Here is a 23543-nt window from a genome sequence, read left to right on the forward strand (position 1 = left end):
CCTGCTGTTACACCTGGAGAGGCGCTGCAGCGAGCTGGGCTGCGCTTCGGTTCTGCATCAGCTGCGGAAGCACATCACTGCCTCCGCTTCCCCCCGATGCTTCAGCTTTAGGAATGCTGCTATCGTGGCTGTGTGGCCTCCTGTGCTTGTGGTCACTGAGCATCGCCCAGTGCACAGAGCCCCTGCGGGCAGCGGGGCTCCCACATCCCACCACTTCACTGCAGCAGCACTGCTCCAGCCTGGCCCCTGCGAAGAGGAGGCAGCTTCCCTGCAGGCTGCGGCGCTCCCTGCGCTCTGCCCCAGGCTCGGTTTACGTCCCATAGACCAAGCTGCGCTGGGACGGGGCTAGGATGTGCCGCCTGCCCTTCGGCCAGAGCCCTGCTTCGCTGTGCGCAGCGTCAGCCTTCAGGAGGAGAGCAGGCAGCTTCTGCTGCTGATAGAGACTTCCGCAGCTGGTGGATGGACATAACGAGCACCACCGGCCTGAGGAAGGCAGAGGAATGAGGGTTTCTGAGCACTGAGAACTTCAAGTGAGCAAAGGTCTGGTGACCTTAGAGGATGCAGCATGGCTCTGACAGTGGGAACTGTGTCTTCAGCAGCAGCATTTACTTTCCTGCTCCTCAGCAGTCACAGCACTGCCCTGGCTGCTGAAAGCACCCATGGATAGGTGCACACACACTACAGACCGGAACATGGGGGGTGTCAAAAAGGAGAGAGCTCTGGGAGCCCGCTGTGGTGCACAGAGAGGCTGGGTCCTGCTCTGAGCAGGGTGCACCTCTATTCCAGCAGCCATTGCCTGTAGCTCCTGGGCCCTGGGCAATGAGTGCGCAGGCAGGGCACATCCGCAGGAGTTGGCAGGAAGTCTTCACATGGTGTGAAGGCAGCAAGGGATGCTTCTGAGGCCGCAGCAGTGCAGCTGTGGCTCCTCTGCAGGACGTCTGGCCTCTCCTTTGCTTTGCCAGTGATGAATGACATGCCCAGGGAGGGAAATCACCCGGGAGAGTCTCTCCACAAGATACGTGGGGGAACCTGCTGAGTTGCAGGCTTTGGGCAGACAGAGCTGTCCTGTGGACTGTGTGTGCTCTGCATGGTGTGGTTGGATGGCTCCATTGCCATGGGATTGCACTCGGACTCAAGGTTAGTTTTGATTTATTATTCCCAGGAAAGCTTTCCGAGTTACCTGCAACAAGCGCTCTTTGTTTTACTGCCTTTATAAATCACCTCAGTGTGCAGAAATGTAAGAATAGAAAATGTTAGTCTAGAATAAGCAATTGCTAACCAGTGAGACAAAATAATCAATATTCATAAGATAAAGCACCAGTGTAAAGTGAGCAATGATAATAATAAGGAAGAGAAACAAATCAAGAGGTGAAACTCCAAAACTTCACTGCCAAAACAAATGGTGCTTAAAGAGTAAGTTGTTCTGGACTGACAGCACTTGATATGATCTTAGGTGACAAACTCCCTCATGCTGCAGACCTGCCTACAGGGACCTGAGACCAAGTGTGAAGTCCATCATACCTAAGACTACATCCACAGTGCAGCATCCTTCACTGTGTGCCCAGAGACACCAGAGGGAGGACGGGGGTGCAAGAAGTCTCACGCTATGCAGACACTGACAGCAGATCAGGTGAGACAACCCCTAGAACAGCTTCTGCCTCCCTCCATGCCTCTCAGACCCTGCACTCCAGGCCCCTCCTGCAGCATCTGCAGTGCCCAGCCCCATGCACCATTTGTGTAGCTTGAAGCACATCCCAGATCTCACTGTGAGACACCCAGGCACTGCCCTCACCTCCGGAGGGAGGTGGCTCTGCTGAGGGTGGATGGATGTCGCTGTAGCTATAGTCCAGCAGCAGGGCTGGAAGGGAAGCTGTGACCTGAGATCAGGAGCCGGGTGGGGAGAGAAGAGGTGGCTGTGTCCAGGGAGCTGTGCAGGAGAGTGGGGAAGAAGAGAGGCCGAGAGAGACGGGCAGAGATGCAGGCGAGAGCAGCTGAGTTCCACCAACGAAGACACTCAACTGACAAACCCTGTGCTGATACATGACCAGAAACCTCACACCAGGCACACACGGAGCTCTCCATAAACAGCCAAACCCAGCAAACTCTTTTGAGGAAAACCTTACACCTTCGATGACTGTTGCCATGGTGATATGAGCTGGGTAAGTGTGACAGGGTGGTTTTTGTTATCAGCCATTGTCATAAACAAATAACCTGACATAGACGTAGAAAAAAGGGAATAGAGCTGGGCTCAGACCATCCCAGCATCAGGAAGAGGCTGCAAGAAATACATCCGGGAAATAGGAAGATTGTGAATTCCATGAAAGGTCATTTGGTTAAACCAAGTGCAGGCACTTGGGAGACAGCACAGCAGGTGAGGAGTGAATTAAGGGCCAGGTCTGGTCACTGTCAGTATTCACATTCTGGTTTATGGTGCCAGGCATCTCAGCTCCAGAACCCTTCTAGGAAATACAGCCTTCATAATAAGCAGGGGCTAGCTGGTGAGCCCAGGGAGGTATTGTCCTGTGGGTTTACCCTCAGGATGTGGGCTACACTCTGCCTTGTGTAACATCATCCAGTAGTTTAACTATAGCAAACCCTGTCTGCCAGAGCCCTAAATCACTCCACTGGTGAAGGTCGCTACCACCCAAACACAGTTGGTCGCAGCAGGCTTAATCTCTTGTGCGTGTGGTGGCCCCATGGTGCTTGCGCACCTCTGTTGTCTGGGGTGTTTAGTGAATTCCTGATTCTGCCAGCTATGGACCAGTGGGAAATGGCATCCATGTGAAAAGTTGTGTTTCTGTTAAAGAGGCCTCATGTTTATGTTTCTGCTTCACATTGGCTTGAAAAATAAAGGGATGAGCATAGAGCTTGCAGCTCACTTCCTGTGGGGTTTGCACTCAGTGCTGGCCATGGTGCAACGTGGCTCCACAACCTGGATTTGGTTGTATTGTCAGGGGCTGATGACCATCAGTGCTGGTGAATGGTACCAAAGGGAGGAAGATGCCAAGACCAGACAAGAGGATTGATGGCTTGGCTTCATGAGTGAAGATTTGGGAAGGGGTTTAACCACGCTTGCTACAAGCATGATGACAAAGGGCAATGTGGGATCGGCAAATCTGGCTGGAAAAAAGGGTGCTTAGGCATTCAGGGTATTTCCGAACAAGACTGTCATCTCCTGGGACAATCTCGAGCAACCAATGTTGAACAGCCCGCATGCAATTGATGCTCTCAAGAATGAGAGCACGTGGGTGCATAACCCATGGAGAAGAGAAAGCCTGGTAATCCATTGGAGCTGTGGGAATGTTCTGCCATCACAGAGTGCCATGAGGCTCCTTGGGTTTGTCTTGGAGACAAGGCTCCTGTGGCCTCCTTTTCTCAGATTTGCAGATGTGCCAGTTTGACCAGCACTGACCAGGAAATGAAGCTGTGAGCTCACCTCCTGCAGCTTCCCTGCCTCTGACATTTGGCATGTGTGCAATGAAAGGCATCCGGCAAAGTTTGTCTATAAACATGAAATACTTCCTCAGCCTCTTCCAAATTCCCTCTTCCAGCAAAACATTGCCCTCTGTAGTGCAAAATCTAATCCCATGGGTCATCAGCATCACAGATTAACACTGAATTTCCAATACAAAGCACCTACTGTGACCCATTTTCCTCTTTAATTCAAAATCCCATTGACTTTCAACATCTCTGGGTTGTGGTGCTTCCATCTTGCTGAAGCCCAGAGCACCACATCATTTCAAGTTTATCCAGGGGAAGCTTGAACCTCTATCAGCCTAATAGGTGGCTGTGAAAGCAGCATTCTGTCTCTCTCTAGGGGTGCTGTAGATCAGGCTGCCGCTTGCACTGGTTTATGCTCAGAACCTTTCCTCCTGCTCCACCCTGATGCTCCCAGCAGAGTGCTCTGCTTCCACAAGTCAAACTCATCCCATTCTTGTCCTTCAGCCTTAGCCCCGTGTTTAATCCTGTGAGACAAACACAGCTCCTCACAGCCCGGTTTTGCTTCATGGGCGCTCACAGTCTGTGCAGTTCCCTTATCTCTGTCCTTCATCTTCGGGAAAGGGAAAAACCCGGCACGATGACTTCTGAGAGTGAAACAAAGTCCCTCTCCATACATCCCTTCACACCCCATGTCTCCAGCTTCTGCTCATTCATCTCCTACAGAATTCATCTCTTCTGCTTTCCCTGAGGTGATACAGCACGGCATGGCTTCTGCGTAAAGCTCAGGCTGCCAATGAACATCTTGTAGTATCTCTTTGTGTGCGGAAGGCCATGGAAACACCATATGCATGTGTGTTAAGGTTGTGGTGTCAAGAAGTGGGAAATGAGACACATGAACTCTTCTAGGGCACATTCAGCCATGTTGTGGTTCAGTGTCACCCATCTGCTCTGCTGCATACAGCATCTAAGGTCCCTGCTCTTCAGGTGGGGAGAGAAGAAGAGGTTGCATTTTTGGTTTGCATTAAGCAGAAGTCACAGAGAACGGTGGCAGAGAAGGCAGCGGGACGTTATAGGAGACATTATGTGAGCAGCAGCAGAAGTTGCTGTTTCAGCTTGAGCTTGGAGCTCGTTTAACAAATAACCATCTCCTGGGAGTTAACAGTGCTGAAGCTGGGTCTGAGTGGTGGGTTGGAACCCCTGGTTGATACCTCAGCTCCAGCCCCGGGGCAAGTGTGAAGACAAAACAGCAAGAAGCACGCCCCACTTGGGGAAACACTTCTCCTGAGCAGCGAATTGGGTGTGAAACCACCACTCAGCCAAGGTGACTCTCAAACCTACCCCTCCTAACAGGGAAGCACTGTGATTCACTGCACTGCTGCTTCAGGTAGAGGACAAATGCCTAACAAAGGCAAGGTGCCTTATTGAAGAGGCTGCTCTCTAATAAATGATACAAACACAGCACATGGCCACAGCTTTTACAGCAATGGCAGAGGAACCACAGGTGATGTCCTGGGGCTGCCATCACTGCATTACAGAGCAGGGGTTTGTGACCGACTGCAGCAAGAGCCTCCCATGATCGGGACAGGACACAGCCAAGTGCCAATGCTCTGAGGAGGATGAACCCTTGTTGCCATGTTCTGCAGCTCAGGCCACTTTGCACAGGAGAGGTGGGGAACAGTGCGGGCATCACCAGAGCAAACAACAGTGGCCTTGGACACCTCTCTTGACACGTCTCCCCACAGTTGTGGTATATGGGCTAGCACACAGATGCATCCCTGGCATCTCCTGCAACGAAGGTAGCCATTGCCTGAAGAATTCATGTGCTGCCCTCCTAACTGTATTAAATAGATCTTGCCTTCTCTGGCCAAAAACGCCTTAGGCAGATGAATTTGCACCCATCAGCTGTACAGGGGAGGGCTACACCACCAAAATGCTGCTGTAAAGGGTAAATTTTCCTCAGTATCCAAGCACTAAACTCTCACTTCTGCCTTCCAGAACAGTTTCCCCCCTGTTAGAGCTGTGCAGAAGGCTATCCATCACAGTATCACAGTATCACAGTATGCTAGAGATTGGAAGGGACCTCGAAAGATCATCTAGTCCAATCCCGCTGCCGGAGCAGGAACACCTAGATAATGTTACACAGGAATGTGTCCAGGCGGGCTTTGAATGTCTCCAGGGAAGGAGACTCCACAACCTCCCTGGGCAGCCTGTTCCAGTGTTCCATCACCCTCACTGAGAAGAAGTTTCTTCTCAAGTTTAAGTGGAACCTCTTGTGTTCCAGTTTGTACCCATTACCCCTTGTCCTATCATTGTTTGCCACTGAGTAGAGCCTGGCTCCATCCTCGTGACACTCCCCCTTTATATATTTATAGACACTTATAAGGTCACCTTTTTTCATCCTTTTGATATCTCCCATTACAGAAACAATTCTCTGCTGCTAGCAATGGAAATGCAACTTGTACTGTTGTTTTTCAGGTTGTCTGCACTTCCCCAAGATCAAAAGCGTTATGTGACTTTCCCTCTTGGGAGTGTGCACCTGCTTTAATAAAAATAAGTGAGTAGTTAGAATATGAAATTAATACAATGATACCTGAGTCTTCCTCTGCAGGAACCTCGCTGTTTATTGGAAGAGGGTTAAGAGTTAAGCAGGAATGAAAGCATTTCCTAAGTACAGCAGCAAAGAGGCCTAAGCAGAGCAAGAGGGGAGGATGCTGGTCCAGACTGTGCACCACCATCTGCTCACCCACAGCACCAGTTCAGGGTTGTAATTCATAATCCCAGACAGGTCACCTCAGCCCCTCACGTACCCTGCATTGATCCCCTTCTCACTGCTAGCCATCACCTGCTGTTTGGGTGGGATGTGGGAACAAGCCCCTGTGAGTTCATTGATGAAGTGGACACTGTGAATCCCACTGTGGAAAGCTGCCTGCAGCCAGCTGAGCTCCTCCAGGCAATCAGGGCCTCTGAGTGACTCATGAAAACTGGTCAGAAAATCCCTTTAGGACATGACCCAGCTGAAGGAATCCGAACCCATTACAAGTGCTTTGGAAGGAGGAGCCCTTGGAAGCTGTTCCAATTGGCCTGACTCATCTGCAGGAGTACACCTTCGTTCTCCCTTGAGCAGCTCACAGAACTGGGATGTAGATGCTGGAGTATGCCATAGCTGTTACCAGCTCAGCAACCTCTAATACGGATAAAGAGGGCAACATTTTCAAGCCAGACGGGCTCAGGAGCTGAATTCCCCCAGACCACAAGTGTTGGAAATGCTGAGCACTGCAACACATGGTTTGCAGGCGCTGTGCCACCTCGGAGTGCTCCTCAGCTCCGGGAGCTGCTCAGGCAATGCTGGGGGTTTGCCTACACAGCCCAGCCCCTCGGTGAGTGTGGGCAGCTTTTGCCAATTGCAGGGAACCCTCTTTCTAAACCTAGAACTCTCTTTTAGGATAACCTCAGTGGATAGATTCATCCTTCAGCTGTCTGCCTGTATCCACTGAGGAGAAAGGGGCTTTGGGCACTTGATGTCAGATGCCAAGTTGGATGGGGCTTGGGGCAACCTGCTCTAGCGGAAGGTGTCCCTGCCTGTGTCTTGGGTTGGAGCTGGATGAACTTCAAGGTTCCTTCCAACCCAAACTGTGATTCTCTGCCTGCTTTGCCCCAGGATAAGCTCCTCCATAGGTGTGGAGGTACCTATTTAAAGGCTAAAGTTAGTCTCATAGAATCTAGTTTTTCCTTCTGCAACCAGAGAAGAGATCAGACATTACCTCTCCAGGAAGAGAAGGTGACTGGGGACGGATGAACCTCTGTCACAGTCTCAGGAGAGCCTCTTGGGGCTGAATAGAACCACAGAGCTGTACAGGGGATCAAAGCCAATGAATCTGAGCCAGAACAGTTCTGCCGACCTGTTTGTCCCTGAGCAGAGTCCAGTTCAGGCTTTCTGAAGGAGGAGCAGCTTTGAATCTGCCCCTGTGTGTGCCAGAAGAGAGTACAGGAGCAAGAGGGTGATCAAGGCAAAAAGCCCTTGGCAACGGGGCTGTTCCTCTGGCTGCTTCTAGGAGCACCCGTGTGCCCCCCAGCCAGCACCGCTCACCCCAGGAGGGGAGGCTGCATCCAGCCTGCTTTGTTCCAGGCATCCAGCACAGGCAAAACAACCTTTCTGGCCAGAGCAGCTTTTAAACCAGTTTGTGCCTGTGGTGATTCTGCCTCTGAGACATTTCTGAGCAACACACGGCACCGAAGGTGAAGTCAATGAGGGAAGCACCTGGGGTGGGAAAGCACAACACATTCCTAATCCCCTACAGGGCTGAAACCCAGGGAATGAACAGACACCAGGGAAGGCTTGAGCAGGGCTTTGCCCTGTGCCTGTAATCCGTGGGTGTTTGCTAAGAAGATGTTAGTCAGAAGCTCCCTTGCCTTACAGCAACAGTAATTTGGCTTTTAATAGCTCTCTGTTAGCTACGGAGGAAGAAGCAGCTGACCATGAAACAGCAGCAAGGACATTTGAAGAGCCCCAAAAATGTAACGTGAATAATATGATTTTAAATAGAGCACACAAAGGGGAAAAGAAAACTTGGGATAAATCCAAAGCTGAAAATCAGTTTGTGGGAGTAAGTGAATGCCAGGTGAAGGGGACATTATCCCTTAGCTCTCAAGTAAAACGGAAGGGCTGAGCTGTCAGAGCTAGACCCATTGCTGGGAAAGGGATTAAACATTTCCAACTAAAGGACATTCTGGGTGGGAAAGGCACATGATGCTCTGCACCCCCAGGGGTTCAGCTAGGGGGATGTGCTGGGCTCTCAGTTGCACAGCTGGGTCAAATCCCAACTATTACAAGGAAAACGTCTACCAAAGCAGACATCACACCTAGTACTGCTCCCCTCTCCGCAGGTCAGCTATCATAGCAAAGAAAGGAATAAGCTGAACCTGACATGATTTGTTCTTCAGAAATCCATACCTGGCATTTTTATTACCTCACCTTTTGGGTGACCATGATCCCATTGTTCAGCATCGTTTTTCTAAACCCAGGTGTTATACTTTTGTTTCAGCCCCTTCTCACCCTCCCATGTTTGTGTGGCTCCCTAAAAGTGCAGCAAACAGCTCAGATGCAGCTTCAGCTGAATCCTCAACTGCTTCAGGGGGATGTCTCTGTGCAGGTGCCATGTATCTGAGTACCTCTGTTCTGGTTCAGTCTCTTCAGCTCATCCTTTCTCACACCTGGCCTGCCTAATCCCTTTGTAAGTGCATTGCCTTACATAGCTTGTTGCAATTATTTCTTTATTCAGAGTGTGGAAGAATACGCTGAATGCTTCAGCCTTGTCTGTGTCATCTGTTATTTGCTGTCATGGCCCCATAGGGCTAGGCTTCCCTTTGTCACCAGCTCACTTACTTTGAAGGTATTTCTGGAGCCTTTTCTTGTGCCCTTTCTGCTTCTCGCCAACCTGGCGCATGTTGGGAGTGCTGTTCTATTCCGGTGTGATTGTGCTGCCACTCCGCATACTCTGCACTCCCAGCTCCTCACTCCCATTTACTGTGCCATTCTTTATTTTTAAGCCCTAAAGAGCTCATGATGCAGCCATAATGGCTCTTATTATTCTTCCTTTTCCTCTGTATTGGTATCATTTGCTCTTAAAGGGAAACATTTTGGACTGTGAGCAAGGGAGAGAGAAGTGGGGAGATGTCAATCCTATAGGCACACACCGAGGGGTCCCCAAGTGCTAGGAGGGCTCAGTGTGAGACAGCCTTCCACTGAGATGCTGTGTGTTTCTGGGTGAGGGGATCTGCACTCCTTTCCATCCCCTCTGGTTTGACAATCTCACCTCTTGTCAGTGGCCACCTGGGAACAGATTTCCTGCCAGGCTCATCAGCTCTTACGGTTCTATTCTCTTCTTCCGCATTATCTTTTGCCATGTTTAGGTTTGCTGCAGACACTGGTGGTAGTGCTGTTAAGATGAGACATACTCTGATAACAGGACATGATTCCTCTGATGGCCCTGAACTAGCACTGACCATCTCATGGCCCTGCCTCTGTGTCAGACACACATCAGGCACCTGAGGTCCCAAAGGAAATCCAGGTTGATCTTGCCTGGATGGAGGATGAGTTGAGGCAGCTCCTTGTGCCATGATTCAGGGTATCAGTACAGCACAAATTTGTTTATATTGCATGCTTGAGAAGGGTATTTCAGCACACACCAAAGCTTCCTCGGAAGCCTCCAGGATTGGGATCCCTAAAGTGATACAGAAAATATGCTTAAAGGCATATGCGAAGGTCATTCAAGACTGAAATCCAGGAGGAGGGGTGGAAACAACTTGTGCCAGCTTTGAAGAAACAAGGATGCCAAGGAAGCATTGGAAATGTTGTTTGATGCCAAAATTCAGCTTAATGAGAGAGTGGGAGATAACAACAGGAGACCTGGGTAACTGCTGTCCAGTTGTATTTCAATGCCTGTTGTGTCATTTGGGTGAGTTGTAGCCGAGCTGGACAGGTCAGAAATGGAGCCAGCGGTATGAGTCCTTTAAAACAGGAACATAAACACTTAAACCCCTTTCTGCCTTAACAGGGACTTCTTGGAGCCTTCAGTTGGGTTCTCCTGACTTGGACTCAGGTCAGGGTTGGCACGGGAATGCTCAGAAATCATTCAGCTGCTTTGTGTCCTTGGACAGAAGCAGATATTTTTCCTGGGCCAAATCTGAATCCAAGCCCTGCTTGGCCAGGAACCTTTAATACTGGCAATCTTTCAGCTGCTCTGCCATAACAGAGGCACAGGAAATAGGTGCTATTTGCCAGGAGCTTAAGGTACAATACAAGGTGGCTTTTTGCTTGGCAAACCCAGTGTGAAGGTCACCAGGTTAATTTCTGATTTAGAGCAATGGAGGTGTTGCTAATGCAGCTATCAGTGAACCAATTCAGGTTTATCCCCACCTCCACTTGCTGAACAGCTCCTGCTTTGAGACACTGGCAATGGTTTTATCAAACTCCTGCCTGGTTACTTACAAAAACAGGAAAGGCATTTCCAGAGCAGTGTCTTGCATTGCTTTGGAGGCTGCTTCTATGTCCTGAAATGGCCCAAATAACTCACTGTGGAGGAGCTGTGCCATGAATTCAGTGCAGCAAACGGTGACTCAGGACATAGACAAGGCTCTTAAAAGATTCTTCCCTGTGAGGGTGGTGAAGCTCTGTGTGACTCCTCTTTCCCAAACTGGCAGCATTAAACAAGAACTGCCCTTTCAGTTGGGCAGATACAGTCAGGGTGCACAGCCACATGAAATCAACCACCCTCCACCTCAGTTCTCTGATGTGAGACCTGGGGTGTGCGATAGAAATGTCCCATGAGTGAAACCTGGAAGACTCTACAGACAGTTGTGCATATGATTGCCATGCAGTAAAGCTATGGGGCAAGTTAATGGACAGCTGCAGAGCAAGGTGGTCCTGGTCCTTGTCTCCCTGGTTTCTCAGATCTGGATGCTGGCTTGTGTGCTAACGGGACTCCTGGCTTTTTCCTTCCCTGGTGACCCTGACAGGAGACCAGTAGCTGTTCATTAGGGGTATGTTTTGTCAAAGCAGGACTCATAGCTCTCTGCAACCTCTGCTACAGCAATGTGATTATTTACAGTGAGTGTAGAAGAGCAGAGCAGCTATCCAGCACCATCACCAGCTTGTCTAGAGCAGACAAGTGATGGCAGTAAAGGTGAGGATGATACCTCCCAGGCCTTCACATCCATGAACAAGGGGAACAAAACCTGTATCTGGAAACCTCCCCTGTGACTGGCCCTCTCAAAGCACTGGAGCTGGCTCAGAAGCAGCAAAGCTGTTCTTGCCCCAGAATTCCCATGGAATAAATAAAGGATGCTTAGATTTCAGGGTTTTGGTTTAAGCAGGTGAACAGGGTGAGAGAACCAGAATGATCAGTGTTTTATTAAGGAGCAGTAATTATCTATTTAACTCTGGTTGAACAGATATGGTTCCCTGCCATGTCCCATCATTGAGCAAGCAACTAATGCCAATAAAATACGTAGTACATAACTGGTGGTGAGGGTTCGGAACTGGTGGAAGACAGTCCGTAAGACACAACCCAGTGGTAGAAATGGCCAAATAAACATGTCAGGCTGAATCCCAAGTCTATGTAGTAGGAGGGTCTCCTCTAACAAAAGCAAAGAGCAGAGTATGGAAATAATCCCCAAACACAAAGACTTTCTACACTAGGGACTGGAGCAGAGTGGTGTGAATGCTCTCTCTCTGGAACCTGCCACGGGCAGTGGACACAGTTGAGTGTGGGAGACATCAGACTGGGTTTATCTCGCTTCGTGTGAGACTCTTACAATGTAGGTGTCTGCAGATGAGCTGGTCCCCTAGAAGGCAAAGAGTGTTTCACTTGATATTAAAAGTCTCTGTTATAACAAGAAGCATCTTCATTTCTTTCTACCAACTACAAAGGAAGGCTGTGGTGCGTCTATAGAAGGCTGGTTTTGGTAGACAAATTCATCAAGTGTGAGAAGAAAAAGGGTAACCTATTTGCATAGCTAAGGAATCATGAAAGCTTGCTTAAACAAAACGAACCACTTTGATTTACTGCAGGACAACACTGAGACCAGGGACAATGAGAAGGATATTCTCTGATGAGATTTCAAGTCCACTTTGTATCCATCTGTTACTACCCTGTCTCTAATGCCAAGGATTAATGCAGCAGAATGGTTCTGTTTTCCATATTTTCGGAGAACAAGACATATTATAACAAAAACCAGCCAGAATTGCATCTTCAGAGAGCTCCCTCTGGTATGCGGAGGAAAATATCACCATCTGGAGAACTCACCTCAAGGAGGAGCCCCTTAAAAGCTGCCCTTAAAAGGGCAACAGGGTTGGGATAGTAGGAAATCTCAGTTCCAGTGATATTAGCTCAGCTGCTTGAATTCAAACTTAGTGAGGAATGGATTCACCAGATGAAGTTCTGTGAGGTGCCAGGGGAAATCCAAAAGGCAAGGATTTGAGCACAGGATAATGGAAAACATATTGTCAGCAAAGAGAGGGATGTTTGTGATGTGTTAAACTCAATTACGCTTGGTACAAGTCCAGGGATGTCCTTAGGGCTCTGCCAAGCTTAGCCAACCATAAGCTGGGTTGAAAACAGCACAGCAAAGAAGATAAAGCAGAGTGTCCAATGGAAGTGGTAGAAGGATTCTCTGAACCTGAAAACCAGAGAAGGTAACGAGATTGGAGGCCTTCAGCTGAGAATTATGGGCATGTAAATGTAGCTGAGAATGACCCCTGGTTACAATAAAACCAGAAAACCAATACGAGAGAATTGCAGAGTGGAGAGATGATACTCTGCAGATATAATACTGGGAGAGAGCAATACTGGGAGGGAAATGGATCCTTGACCAGCTGAGGGGTTGATGAAGTTAACAGCAGCTTTTTCTGTAATAGGGAAATGGAATAAGTCCAGGCAACAAAGGAACAACAGCAACTTTACAGAGTGATTCGTTGGCAAAAGCAGGCTTGGAGATCCTGGGAAAGTGCTCAGAGGAGATGCTGGAGTGAATGGGTTTATGGAGAAGGTAAAGAAAATAACTGGTGAACCTCTAGCCAAGCAGCAAGTAATAAAGCAGCTCTTTGCAGGTGAGGGGTTGCACTATGTGTGTGTGAGTATTTTTGGCTCATTATTAAACCAATTAATCTTTGTTATCATAGACCAGAGCTCTAAGAACTTGCAGGACTGTAGGGCAAGAAGAATGGGTGGAGGTTCATGGAGGTTCCTGCCTATGCCAGTAAATAAACCAGACCAGGTACTGCTCTTTAGCCTAGGGGGCAGATGACAGTGTGGCTCAACCACATGGTGAAACAGGCGTTGCTCCTGTGCAGGGTGGCTGCTCCCCAACTCTGTGGGAGCATCCCCTTTCGTGTGCTATGTGTCACAGTTTTCTGGGTGCGTGCTAACTCTCCTTGGCCAAATCTGTGCCAAGATCCGTGCAAAGAGTTGAACAGTCTGGACACGTGTATGACTCTGCTAAGCCTGAGTCCTCTTTCACCTACTAGTAAAAAAGAGGCTATGAGTGCAGATCCTATCTTCTTGCACCCCTGCAGCTTGCAGTGCTCTCAGTTCTCAGTCACAGCTACTGCAAATGATGTGATAGTGAACTGGTAAGCCTTCAAGGCACCTATCATGCTCAAACTCCTGGCCATATACAACAGTTCCTTAGCACAGTAGAGGAGCAAAAATGCTGCAAGCCCCTGGCTATGCAGACATACTGGCTTATTCCCACATGGAAGCTGTATGTTGGAATATCTCTTTTCTGTTAGCAGTTTCTGGCATCTGAACATATGAGCTCCCGGGACCCACAGCCCTGCTCCAGTTGCTCACGCCCCCTCACTCACAGAGGTGTTCTGACACATGGACAGAGGACTCTGCATTCCCTCTCATCCCTGACTTTTGTTCCTCCTCTAAACGTTCCAGAATGTCCTGTGCAATCTCCAAATGCCCTTCCTGGCATCACATAACACATCCCAGGTCTTCAGGCAGTGACTTTTCTCAGCCTGGGAGGCTATCTGGAGAGTTTCTCCCACTGACTTGTCTGTTGGGTGTTCAACCTGGACCATGAGGCTGATGTCTGTGCTTGGATAGGCTTGGTGGGAGCTGGGTTAGGGTGCTGTGTTCACTATAATTAGGTTATTTAGGTTCCATTGACTCTTACAGTTCCTTTATGTTTGTAGAGATGAGCTGACAAGAATTACAGGAACTACTGTTTCTGGGGGAAGGTGGCTTGGAACAAAATGTCTCTTAGAGGACAGCAACAATGAACAAGACCTTGAAGAATTAATGGATAGGAAAGGAAAACAAAGATAAGAGGAAAAGTTTGAAACCTGTAAATTACCAGTGAAGGCAAACATTAACGACAGCATGTTGACATACCTGCTCTTCCCTTGGTTGACATAACTTTGCACTTGGCAAGTGTCTCTGAGGTTGGGCTGAAAGCATCTTGTTGATGGGAACTCCTGAGAGCTAATGGAAAAAAAAGATTTCTCCTCAGAAGATTTGCAAAGAAGTGAATTCAGTGAGAAGTCCACAAGGCAAGTGGGGGCTTCGCTGAGTTCTGGCTGAGGCTCTTCCCAAACCCAAAGTAATCCAACAGCAACAACGACAAAGAGCCTCTCTACTACTGGAGAGGTTTCTGGGACTGCACAAGTGCTCTGAACATTGTCTAGCAAGTTGATGAAGATGTTCAAGAGGAGCAACATGAGTGTTTGTCCTCACTGGGGACAGATCTTTCCTTCTTTGACTGAAAATGCTGTGGTTACAACATCCTTATTTCCTAAACATTAAGCAACCTCCTCTTGAAATGTGAGTTATCACTTTGACAATGGAAAGGAGATAGACAGGAGGTCACCTGGAATAATGTTTGTTTCCGTTATTTCACTGAACCCTGTTGCTCCATGAATAACGCTAACCCAAACCACGGCTGGATGCTAGGTTAGTCTTGTGCTCTGTACAAAACGCCTGGGGGATTGAGAGTCTTCCCTGGACATCATCAGGGAGGGGATATCCCCAGACTCACAGTGTCTCTTCCCTGTGACAGAGTCCAAAGAGGGAGCTGCTGCCAGTGCCCCATAGGTGCCCAGATCACAGTGTTGGGAAGGGGGTTATTCCATCGGGAACACATGCCATACAGCAGAATGACAGCCCTGTAATTGTTCGGATCCAGCGCCCTGTGGCTCCTGTGATATTGGATGGATGTGAACTCAGAGGTTTTCTGATCTCAGTTTTATTGCCTTTTCTTTCAATTTTCTGTGTTCCAAATAGGATCTCTGCAGAGAAATTGAGCTTCAGGCTGTTATTTTTATAAACTATTAGTACTTTCTGTCCGTTCACCATTCTGACATCTTCCAGCTGCCTTTCATGTCTGTCTTTGTGTTTCCTTGCCTTCTTCGCTGGCTTTCCTTTCCTCACCAAAACGCTACCCACAGCCCGAGGCTGAGGATGACCCATGCTTATAATCTCTCTGACATATGAAAAATGATCCCCTCCCTCCTGCCCTCCTATTCCTCTGTACTTCCTCCTGCTGAAGCTGATGATGCCATAGGGGTTAAAAACCCAAACATCTTTAATGCAGGCAAATAGGAACAGTACAGTACAAAAGAGATTTGCTCCACAGAAAGAACAATGGCCTCAGCTTTCAGCTACCTTAGGGTTTCCTGTGTTATGTGTTCCCAAGTAAGACATTTCACAGTCCATGGAGATGGCAGGATGCTTTAGACCAGAGTCCCCAGGCTGTTAACCCCTTATGTGCTTGATACACCCGGATTTCCAGCTCCTGGCATTTCTCTTCCCACCTCACAGCAGCAGCTCAACCATCAAGCCTGCATGTATAAGCAATGACTTCTTTCATCCTCACTTAAACCCCAGCCAGAATAAGATCAGCAGCTAGAAACCCATCATCTATGCTCCTGGGAGCAGAGCAGCATGACCAGATGGGCACTTAGTGTTTCTAAAGACATGTACCTATCTATCTGTGCTGTGATCCTATGAAGTGTACACTCGTATCATTGGGGTTTCTGTTTCACTGATGTTGCTGTCTGCAATTAAGATTTTTATTATTTTCACTATTTGATGTTCATTAAGGTTTTTATTGACAAAATTCAGTAAAAGTTTATGTTACTCAGATGCCATACACCAGATAAAATGAGCTTTCATAAAAGCTCTGCCCAAAGCTTCTTGAGTGTTCCACAGCTTTTCCCCTCAGAGGCTGAGCACCCACGTCTCTGTGATCTGCAGCAGGCTGCTGGAGGAACCAGGACTCATAGGAGGCAGGGAGTGCTCCTGCAGGCACCATCACCTTCACTTTGCTCTTCCCTGTGCGTGCCTCAGTGCTCATCTGTAACTGCTCAGGTTGTTCTTAAACTTGCTCTTCCCTCCTGTCTGAGTGCCCAGGCAAAAACTCCAGCAGCTGGACACGGAGGTGAATTTTTCCTAAAACCCATTGATTTTCTGCCTCAAGGACCAACACGGATCACGTTTCTTAATGTCCATAGCCTCACCTAAGTCTGTATGACAAGAGCGCTGGGGATTCTCTTGCCTTTGAGGAGAATATTGAAATGTTGCTTTCAGTGTCAGTGTTGAGATCTATAATCATGAAAGAACAACCAAGTGAAAGAGATCCTCCAGTAAGGGGAAGATGCTATAGAATATTTATAGATACGTTGAGAACCACTTTTGTTTACTCAAGCTCTGAGATCTGTTGTTTCAAATACAGGATGGATTAGACCTTCCCCTGGGAAAAGGAGGAGAAGTCTCCCGCACCCACATCTGCAGAGGATAGTAGCTGTGTTGGGCCTCATGGCCCTTCTCTCTGCTGTGGTGCCTCAGCTGGGTGCTGGAGGGAAAGGTAATGTTTCGGGCTACACAGAAGATTTCTTCTATCCACAAATGAAGTTTCTCCCTTTTAATCTGAAGTGGTTTCTTTCTCCATGGACTTCCAATTCTGATCCCAAAGTGTCTGTGTGGAATGTCACCAGAGGAGGAGGTGATGCGTGCTGAAGAGGCCCCACCGTACAATAAACTGTCAGAAAGTGAAAAGCAGGATGCCTTGTTTACTGATGGGTCCTGCCGCATTGTGGGAAAGCATCGGAGATGGAAGGCAGCTGTATGGAGTCCTGGACGACAAGTTGCAGAAACTGCTGAAGGAGAGGGTGAATCGAGTCAGTTTGCCGAGGTGAAAGCCATCCAGCTGGCCCTGGACATTGCTGAGCGAGAAAAGTGGCCAGTACTTTATCTCTATACTGACTCATGGATGGTGGCAAATGCCCTGTGGGGGTGGTTGCAGCAGTGGAAGCAGAGCAACTGGCAGCGCAGAGGTAAACCCATCTGGGCTGCTGCACTGTGGAAAGATATTGCTGCCCGGGTGCAGAACCTGGTGGTGAAGGTACGTCATGGAGATGCACATGTAGTGCACTGTAGTGACAGGACAAGGGGTAATGGGTTAAAGCTTAATCAGGGGAAGTTTAGATTGGGTATAAGGAGGAAATTCTTTCCTGTTAGGGTGGTGAGGCACTGGAATGGGTTGCCCAGGGAGGTTGTGAATGCTCCATCCCTGGCAGTGTTCAAGACCAGGTTGGACGAGGCCTTGGGTGAGATGGTTTAGTGTGAGGTGTCCCTGCCCATGGCAGGGGGGTTGGAACTGGATGATCTTAAGGTCGTTTCCAACCCTAACTATTCTGATTCTATGATTCTATGTACCCAAGGGTGGGGCCACTGAGGAACACCAGAACAACCAACAAGTGGATAAAGCGGCTAAGATTGAAGTGGCTCAGATGGACTTAGATTGGCAACATAAAGGTGAATTATTTTTGGCCCGGTGGGCCCATGACACTTCAGGCCATCAGGGCAGAGATGCAACATATAGATGGGCCCGTGATCGAGGGGTTGACTTAACAATGGACACTATTGCCCAGGTTATTCATGAGTGTGGAACATGTGCTGCAATTAAACAAGCCAAGCGGTTAAAGCCTCTTTGGTGTGGAGGATGATGGCTGAAGTATAAATATGGGGAGGCCTGGCAGATTGACTATATCACACTGCCACCAACCTGCCAAGGCAAGCGCCATGTGCTTACCATGGTGGAAGCAACCACCGGGTGGCTGGAAACACATGCTGTGCCCCATGCCACTGCCCGGAACACTATCCTGGGCCTTGAGAAACAGATTTTGTGGCGACACGGCACCCCAGAGAGAATTGAGTCAGACAATGGGACTCATTTCCGGAATAACCTTATAGATATTTGGGCCAAAGAGCATGGCATTGAGTGGGTATATCACATCTCCTACCATGCACCAGCCTCTGGGAAAATCGAACGGTACAATGGGCTGTTAAAAACTACACTGAGAGCAATGGGTGGGGGAACTTTCAAGCATTGGGATACACACTTACCAAAGGCCACCTGGTTGGTCAACACCAGAGGATCTGCCAACAGGGCTGGCCCAGCCAGTCAGAACCTTTACATATTGTAGAGGGGGACAACGTTCCTGTGGTGCACATGAAGAATTTGCTGGGGAAGACAGTCTGGGTTATTCCTGCTTCAGGTAAGGGCAAACCCACTCGTGGGATTGCTTTTGCTCAAGGACCCAGACATACTTGGTGAGTAACCCGGGAAGATGGGGAAATCCGATGTATACCTCAAGGGGATTTGATTTTAGGGGAAAACAGTCAATGAACTTAATTGTATGCTGTTGCCTGCTGTATAATACTTTTATAGCCCGTCAACTAGATGTCTTCAGGTCACCAGCAACTAGCCCTGACTTCCCTCCAACCATCATCCCGACAGAGAATGAACTTTGATAGAACCAGACGAGTTCTGTAGTAAAGGAAACATCAGTATCAGCAGGCAACGATCCAATACTGCACACAGCCTTTCCTGCCCTGAAAGATTGTTACAAGAGATGAAACCTGACATCATGGACCGAATGGACCCAGCAGCGTTATAGGAATTGGTCCATGCACTAAGGAATGGTCTCTTTCTCTCTGTTTGTGTATGTGGATGTATATATATGTAGGAGCGATGGTATATTGAAAATGTAGGATCTGAGCATGACGTGAATGGTATGGAATAAGGGGTGGGTTTAGCAGTAGCAGTCAATTTTTCTCCTCCTTAGTAGCTGGTGCAGCGCTGTGATTTGACTTTCAGCCTGGGAACAGAGCTGATAACACCGATGTTTACTCTGACCAAGGACTTTGTGAGCCTCATGCTCTGCCAGGGAGGAGGGGAGGCCAGGAGGAAGCAGGGACAGGACACCTGACCCAAGTGGATCAAATGTCGTGGTTTAAACCCAGTCAGGTAACTTGTTCACTCACTCCCATTGAGTGGTGCCGGGCTGACAGCAATCGAGGGCCCTCCCCCTGCACCGGGGCTCTCCCCTTCCCCGCTCCCAGAGGAAAGGGGAGGAGGATTGAAAGGGTGCAACTCCCACGGGTTGAGACAAGAACAGTCCAGCAACCAATGTACAACACAAATCACCACCACTACCATCAACGACAACGATAAGGGAAAATAACAAGGGAAGAGAATACGATACCACTGGCCAAGAAACGAGTCCCACCTGGAAGCCCGTGTCCTTCCGGGTGACTCCCAGTTACCCCCCACCCCGGGCATGACGTGCTGTGGTATGGAATACCTCCCTGGCTAGCCTGGGTCAGGCACCCCGAAGGAGAAACATGACTGCTACTGCTGAACCCAGGACACCAAAGTATTCCACACCACAGCACGTCATGCCTGGGAAGGTAACTGGGAGTTACCAGGAAGGGCACTCTCTTCTTGGTCAGGCTCGTTTCTGCGAGTGGTATCATATTCTCTTCCCTTGTTATTTCCTTTACCATTATTATTACTGGTGGTAGCAGCAGTGATTTGTGTTACACCTGAGTTACTAAACTGTCCTTATCTCAACCCGTGGGAGTTGCATTCTTTTGATTCTCCTCCCAATACCTCGGGGGGGGGGGGGGGGGGGGGGAGAAAGTGTGGGGGGGAGTAGAAACTGTGTGCCTGACTGGGTTTAAACCATGACAGTGGGGAGTTTTGGAGCATGAGGAAATGGGTTTGCAAGTGCAGTCAGCATGACCCAAAATCCTTTAGGGAGGGTGCTGTTTCCCTGTCAGTCCATCCGTTGCTGTCCAGGTTGTCACTCAACACCGCTGCAGGCACCATGGGTGTGCAGGACTTCTCAGCTTATTGAGACAACTTGGTAAACTGCTGAAGCTGCAGTCTTCCTCTAAGGCTGCTCTGACATCAGTCTGTGTGTTAGCCACCAGCTCATCACGGCTATGGAAAGGCCTTCCTGTCACCAGTCATTTCTTGCAATATTGCCGGGAGGACGAGAGGGTCACGGGGTTCACCCTCATCACCAAAGCCACTTCAAGCAATCGCTCCTCTTAACATGCAGGAAGATGTGTGTGGAGCTCCCGGAGTTTCTGCTGAATCAGCAGATTAAAAGATGGGCTGCTCTTTCCTGATGATTAGAATTCTGTGCATAGGAAGAACAGATCCTCTAACACTCAAACCACGTTGTTCGTCTCTGGTTTATACTGTTTGTCTTCTTTTTTAACACAACTGAAACTTATCACAAATGCCTCATGAGCAAACAAAGGTGTTAATCTGTTTGCTAGGCATGGCTGCTGTTTGCAGTGATGCAGAGAACACGGCACAAAGAAAGCTCAGCTCTGACACCAGTGCAGGCACACCTAAAACACACCTTCCTACCTGCGCTGGGGGCAGGGAAAGATCAGGGGCATAGGCTGATATAGAAAGAGTAAAGCCTGTTGAGTGAGTATTGATGCAGCACACTGTTACCATCAGATCCCCAGGATGCTCCTCTTCCAGTTTTCAGTGCTGGTGCGCAGTGCTGTGCCAAATGATGCAGGAGACAGACAGCAACAAGCCTTGTCCTCCTTAGACCTCTATCAGATGTCCTGCAAGAGACTGACTTTGTTGTGACCCCAGACAATGTGGTGGGATGCAGGGACAGAGAAACCGTCCTTCTTGGACATGCACTCCTTGGCCGGGACATCCCAAGCACTTCCTTGCTTTTCCCTTGAAGGGTCAGTCAGATGTTGCACCAAGGAGGGGCAAGCACTTGCTGAGGAAGGAAATTCTTGCTGTCGCTGCTCTCCAGGTGAGAGGAGCTGCTACGGGGATGGAGGGGTTCACCTGATGCACGGTGCTTTTGGGGACTTGGTGAGACCCTGTGCCCCCATCCCCAGCAGGGCCCCACCAAAGGTGTGAGGCGCTCAGCACCCACACACCTTGACGTGTAGATGGCAGCATTGCCCCAGAACTCAGCCTGAGCCTGCGCCTGCCAAGGCTCTCCATGGGTGAAAACACGCTTGGCGGGGCTTACCACTCAGGGGAGACAGACTGCAGCCTGGCCTGAAAACGTCCTTCATGTGAGATATCCTTCTGGTTGTATCTTATATCCTTCTTGTTCAGCCTCGGAGAGGAGAAGATCTGGGGATAACTTACTGGTGGCCTTTCAATACCTTAAGGGGATGAAAAGAAACCTGGAGAGGGGCTTGGGACAAGGGCCTGTAGGGACAGGCCAAGGGGAATGGCTTTAACCTGCCAGAGGGGAGACTGAGATGAGCTCTGAGGCAGAAGCTCTTCCCTGTGAGGGTGCTGAGGCGCTGGCACAGGGTTCCCAGAGAAGCTGTGGCTGCCCCATCCCTGGCAGTGTTCAAGGCCAGGTTGGACACAGGGGCTTGGAGCAAGCTGCTCTAGTGGAAGGGGTCCCTGCCCGTGGCAGGGGTTGGAGCTGGAGGAGCCTTAAGGTCCCTTCCAATCCCAACAATTCTGTAACTATGGTTCCATGAGTTAGCATTGACCTGCTGCTCTCTCTTTCAAACACTGTGGGCTGGCCAGCACCACTGCGACTGAACACATCACTGGTGTTCAGCTGGCCTCATGCTCTCTCTCTGGGGTACCTGGTGCCAGGCTGGGCTCAACATCCCGGCAGACACAGTTTGCACCTAAAACTGGGAGTGTCCCTGGGGATGGCCAGGCCAGAGGAAAGCCTGGAGCAGTGGTGGCTGCCTGGCAGCAGGAGCCCTTCTGCTGGCAGAGGAACCCTGAAGAGCATCTCTAGGTTTCCAACTCCCATGCAAAACCCACTCCCGTCTCCAGCAGTTAGAAGCTGGCTCAGCCCTGCTGCAGGAGGTTTAGTAATGTCCTTTCCAAAACTTATTAGTGTTAACTCTGCTAATTAGATATTCTCATTATCTATATCAATTCCAGTCCCACTGGGGTTCTGCGCTATGGATGTGCAAATCCAACTTTACAATCCATTGCTCTGGCATTTCTAGGTTGTGCTTAGCATGATTTAAGTGAAGAACAGTAGTGGGTGATGACTGCAAAGGCATCTAAGTGTGCTGGGGATTTAAACCAAACTGCTCAGGCACATCACTTTGAAAAGCGGATTCTCTGGGAAGGAAAGGGCTTTTCTGATAGACTTTCACAGAGTGAATATTAAGCCAATTTAACTGTAAGCTCCTTGGGAGAGAGAATATCTATTCCTCACGTTTGTGCAGCTCACAGCACCGTTGCCTGGATCCAAGCAGCACAGCCTTGTAATGGGCTTGTGACTGCCACTGATTGAACACTAACCTCCCAGCTCATTTCCTAGATATTAAATAGCCCAATCATTTGCAGTCCTTGGCCAGCTGAGGGCTGAATATACCTCCTCATATTTGCTCTTGGATGTGAATCAGTCCCCGATGGATCTTATTCTTGAATGAAAAAGCATTTGGAAATCCTCTGTGTTGTAAGATCAAGCCAGGAATGTGAAGCTAATGGAGACGACAGAAACGGAAGGAGCTGGAAGACTAAACATGGCTTGGTTGTTCCCACTCTTAACAGAGAAGAAGGAAGGGGCAGTGCCACCTCCACATGGGTCAGAGCACTCTGTGTCTGCTTGTCACTGAAAAAGTAGGTTTTTTTCTTCATGAACAGAAAAATCTTCCCAGTACCCAAAAGTGCATTAATGTGGTTGGAGAGTTTCCAGATGCAGGTATTTGTTTTCAATAAGAAATTATCATCAACTATGAAAAAGGGGAGAATAGAGAAAGGGAGATTACAGGGTTTGTTCCAGTCTAATTTTGGAATCAGCTCCAGAAAGCATGTCTTCACTAACGCAAATTGGTGCAGGATAGGTTTGTGTGGCTGTTTTGAAATACCTGTAATTTCCCCCCTCCTGTTTATAAAAGCCTTAGAACATGATCAGGGAATAAAACCAATAAAGAGCATTTTGAGGCAGTTCCCTCATTTATGGGATGAATCTCATACTGTGAATAATGAAGAGTGAATAGCTGAAGTAAATAGTTCACAATCAATCTGCCTTGCCTGGCGCAGCAAATGCAATCAAACACGATGCAGTGTAATACAGCTGGATGCAAGGTCACTGTCTAGAAACCAAGAATGCAGGTTGTGATTCCACAGTGGGGGACTGCAGCCTGGAAAGTGTGGAAGGAGCAGGGGTCGTGCTGGAAACCAAGCTAATCAGTGTATCAAGATGTACATGATCCAGAATGGATCAACAGCACACTATCAGATCAAAGGCACAGGGGCTTTGTGCTGTACAGAGA

Source organism: Pezoporus occidentalis, unplaced genomic scaffold, assembly GCF_034315485.1.
Source record: "Pezoporus occidentalis ecotype Australia unplaced genomic scaffold, CSIRO_AGI_Poc_V1 ctg289, whole genome shotgun sequence".
Taxonomy (NCBI): Eukaryota; Metazoa; Chordata; class Aves; order Psittaciformes; family Psittacidae; genus Pezoporus; species Pezoporus occidentalis.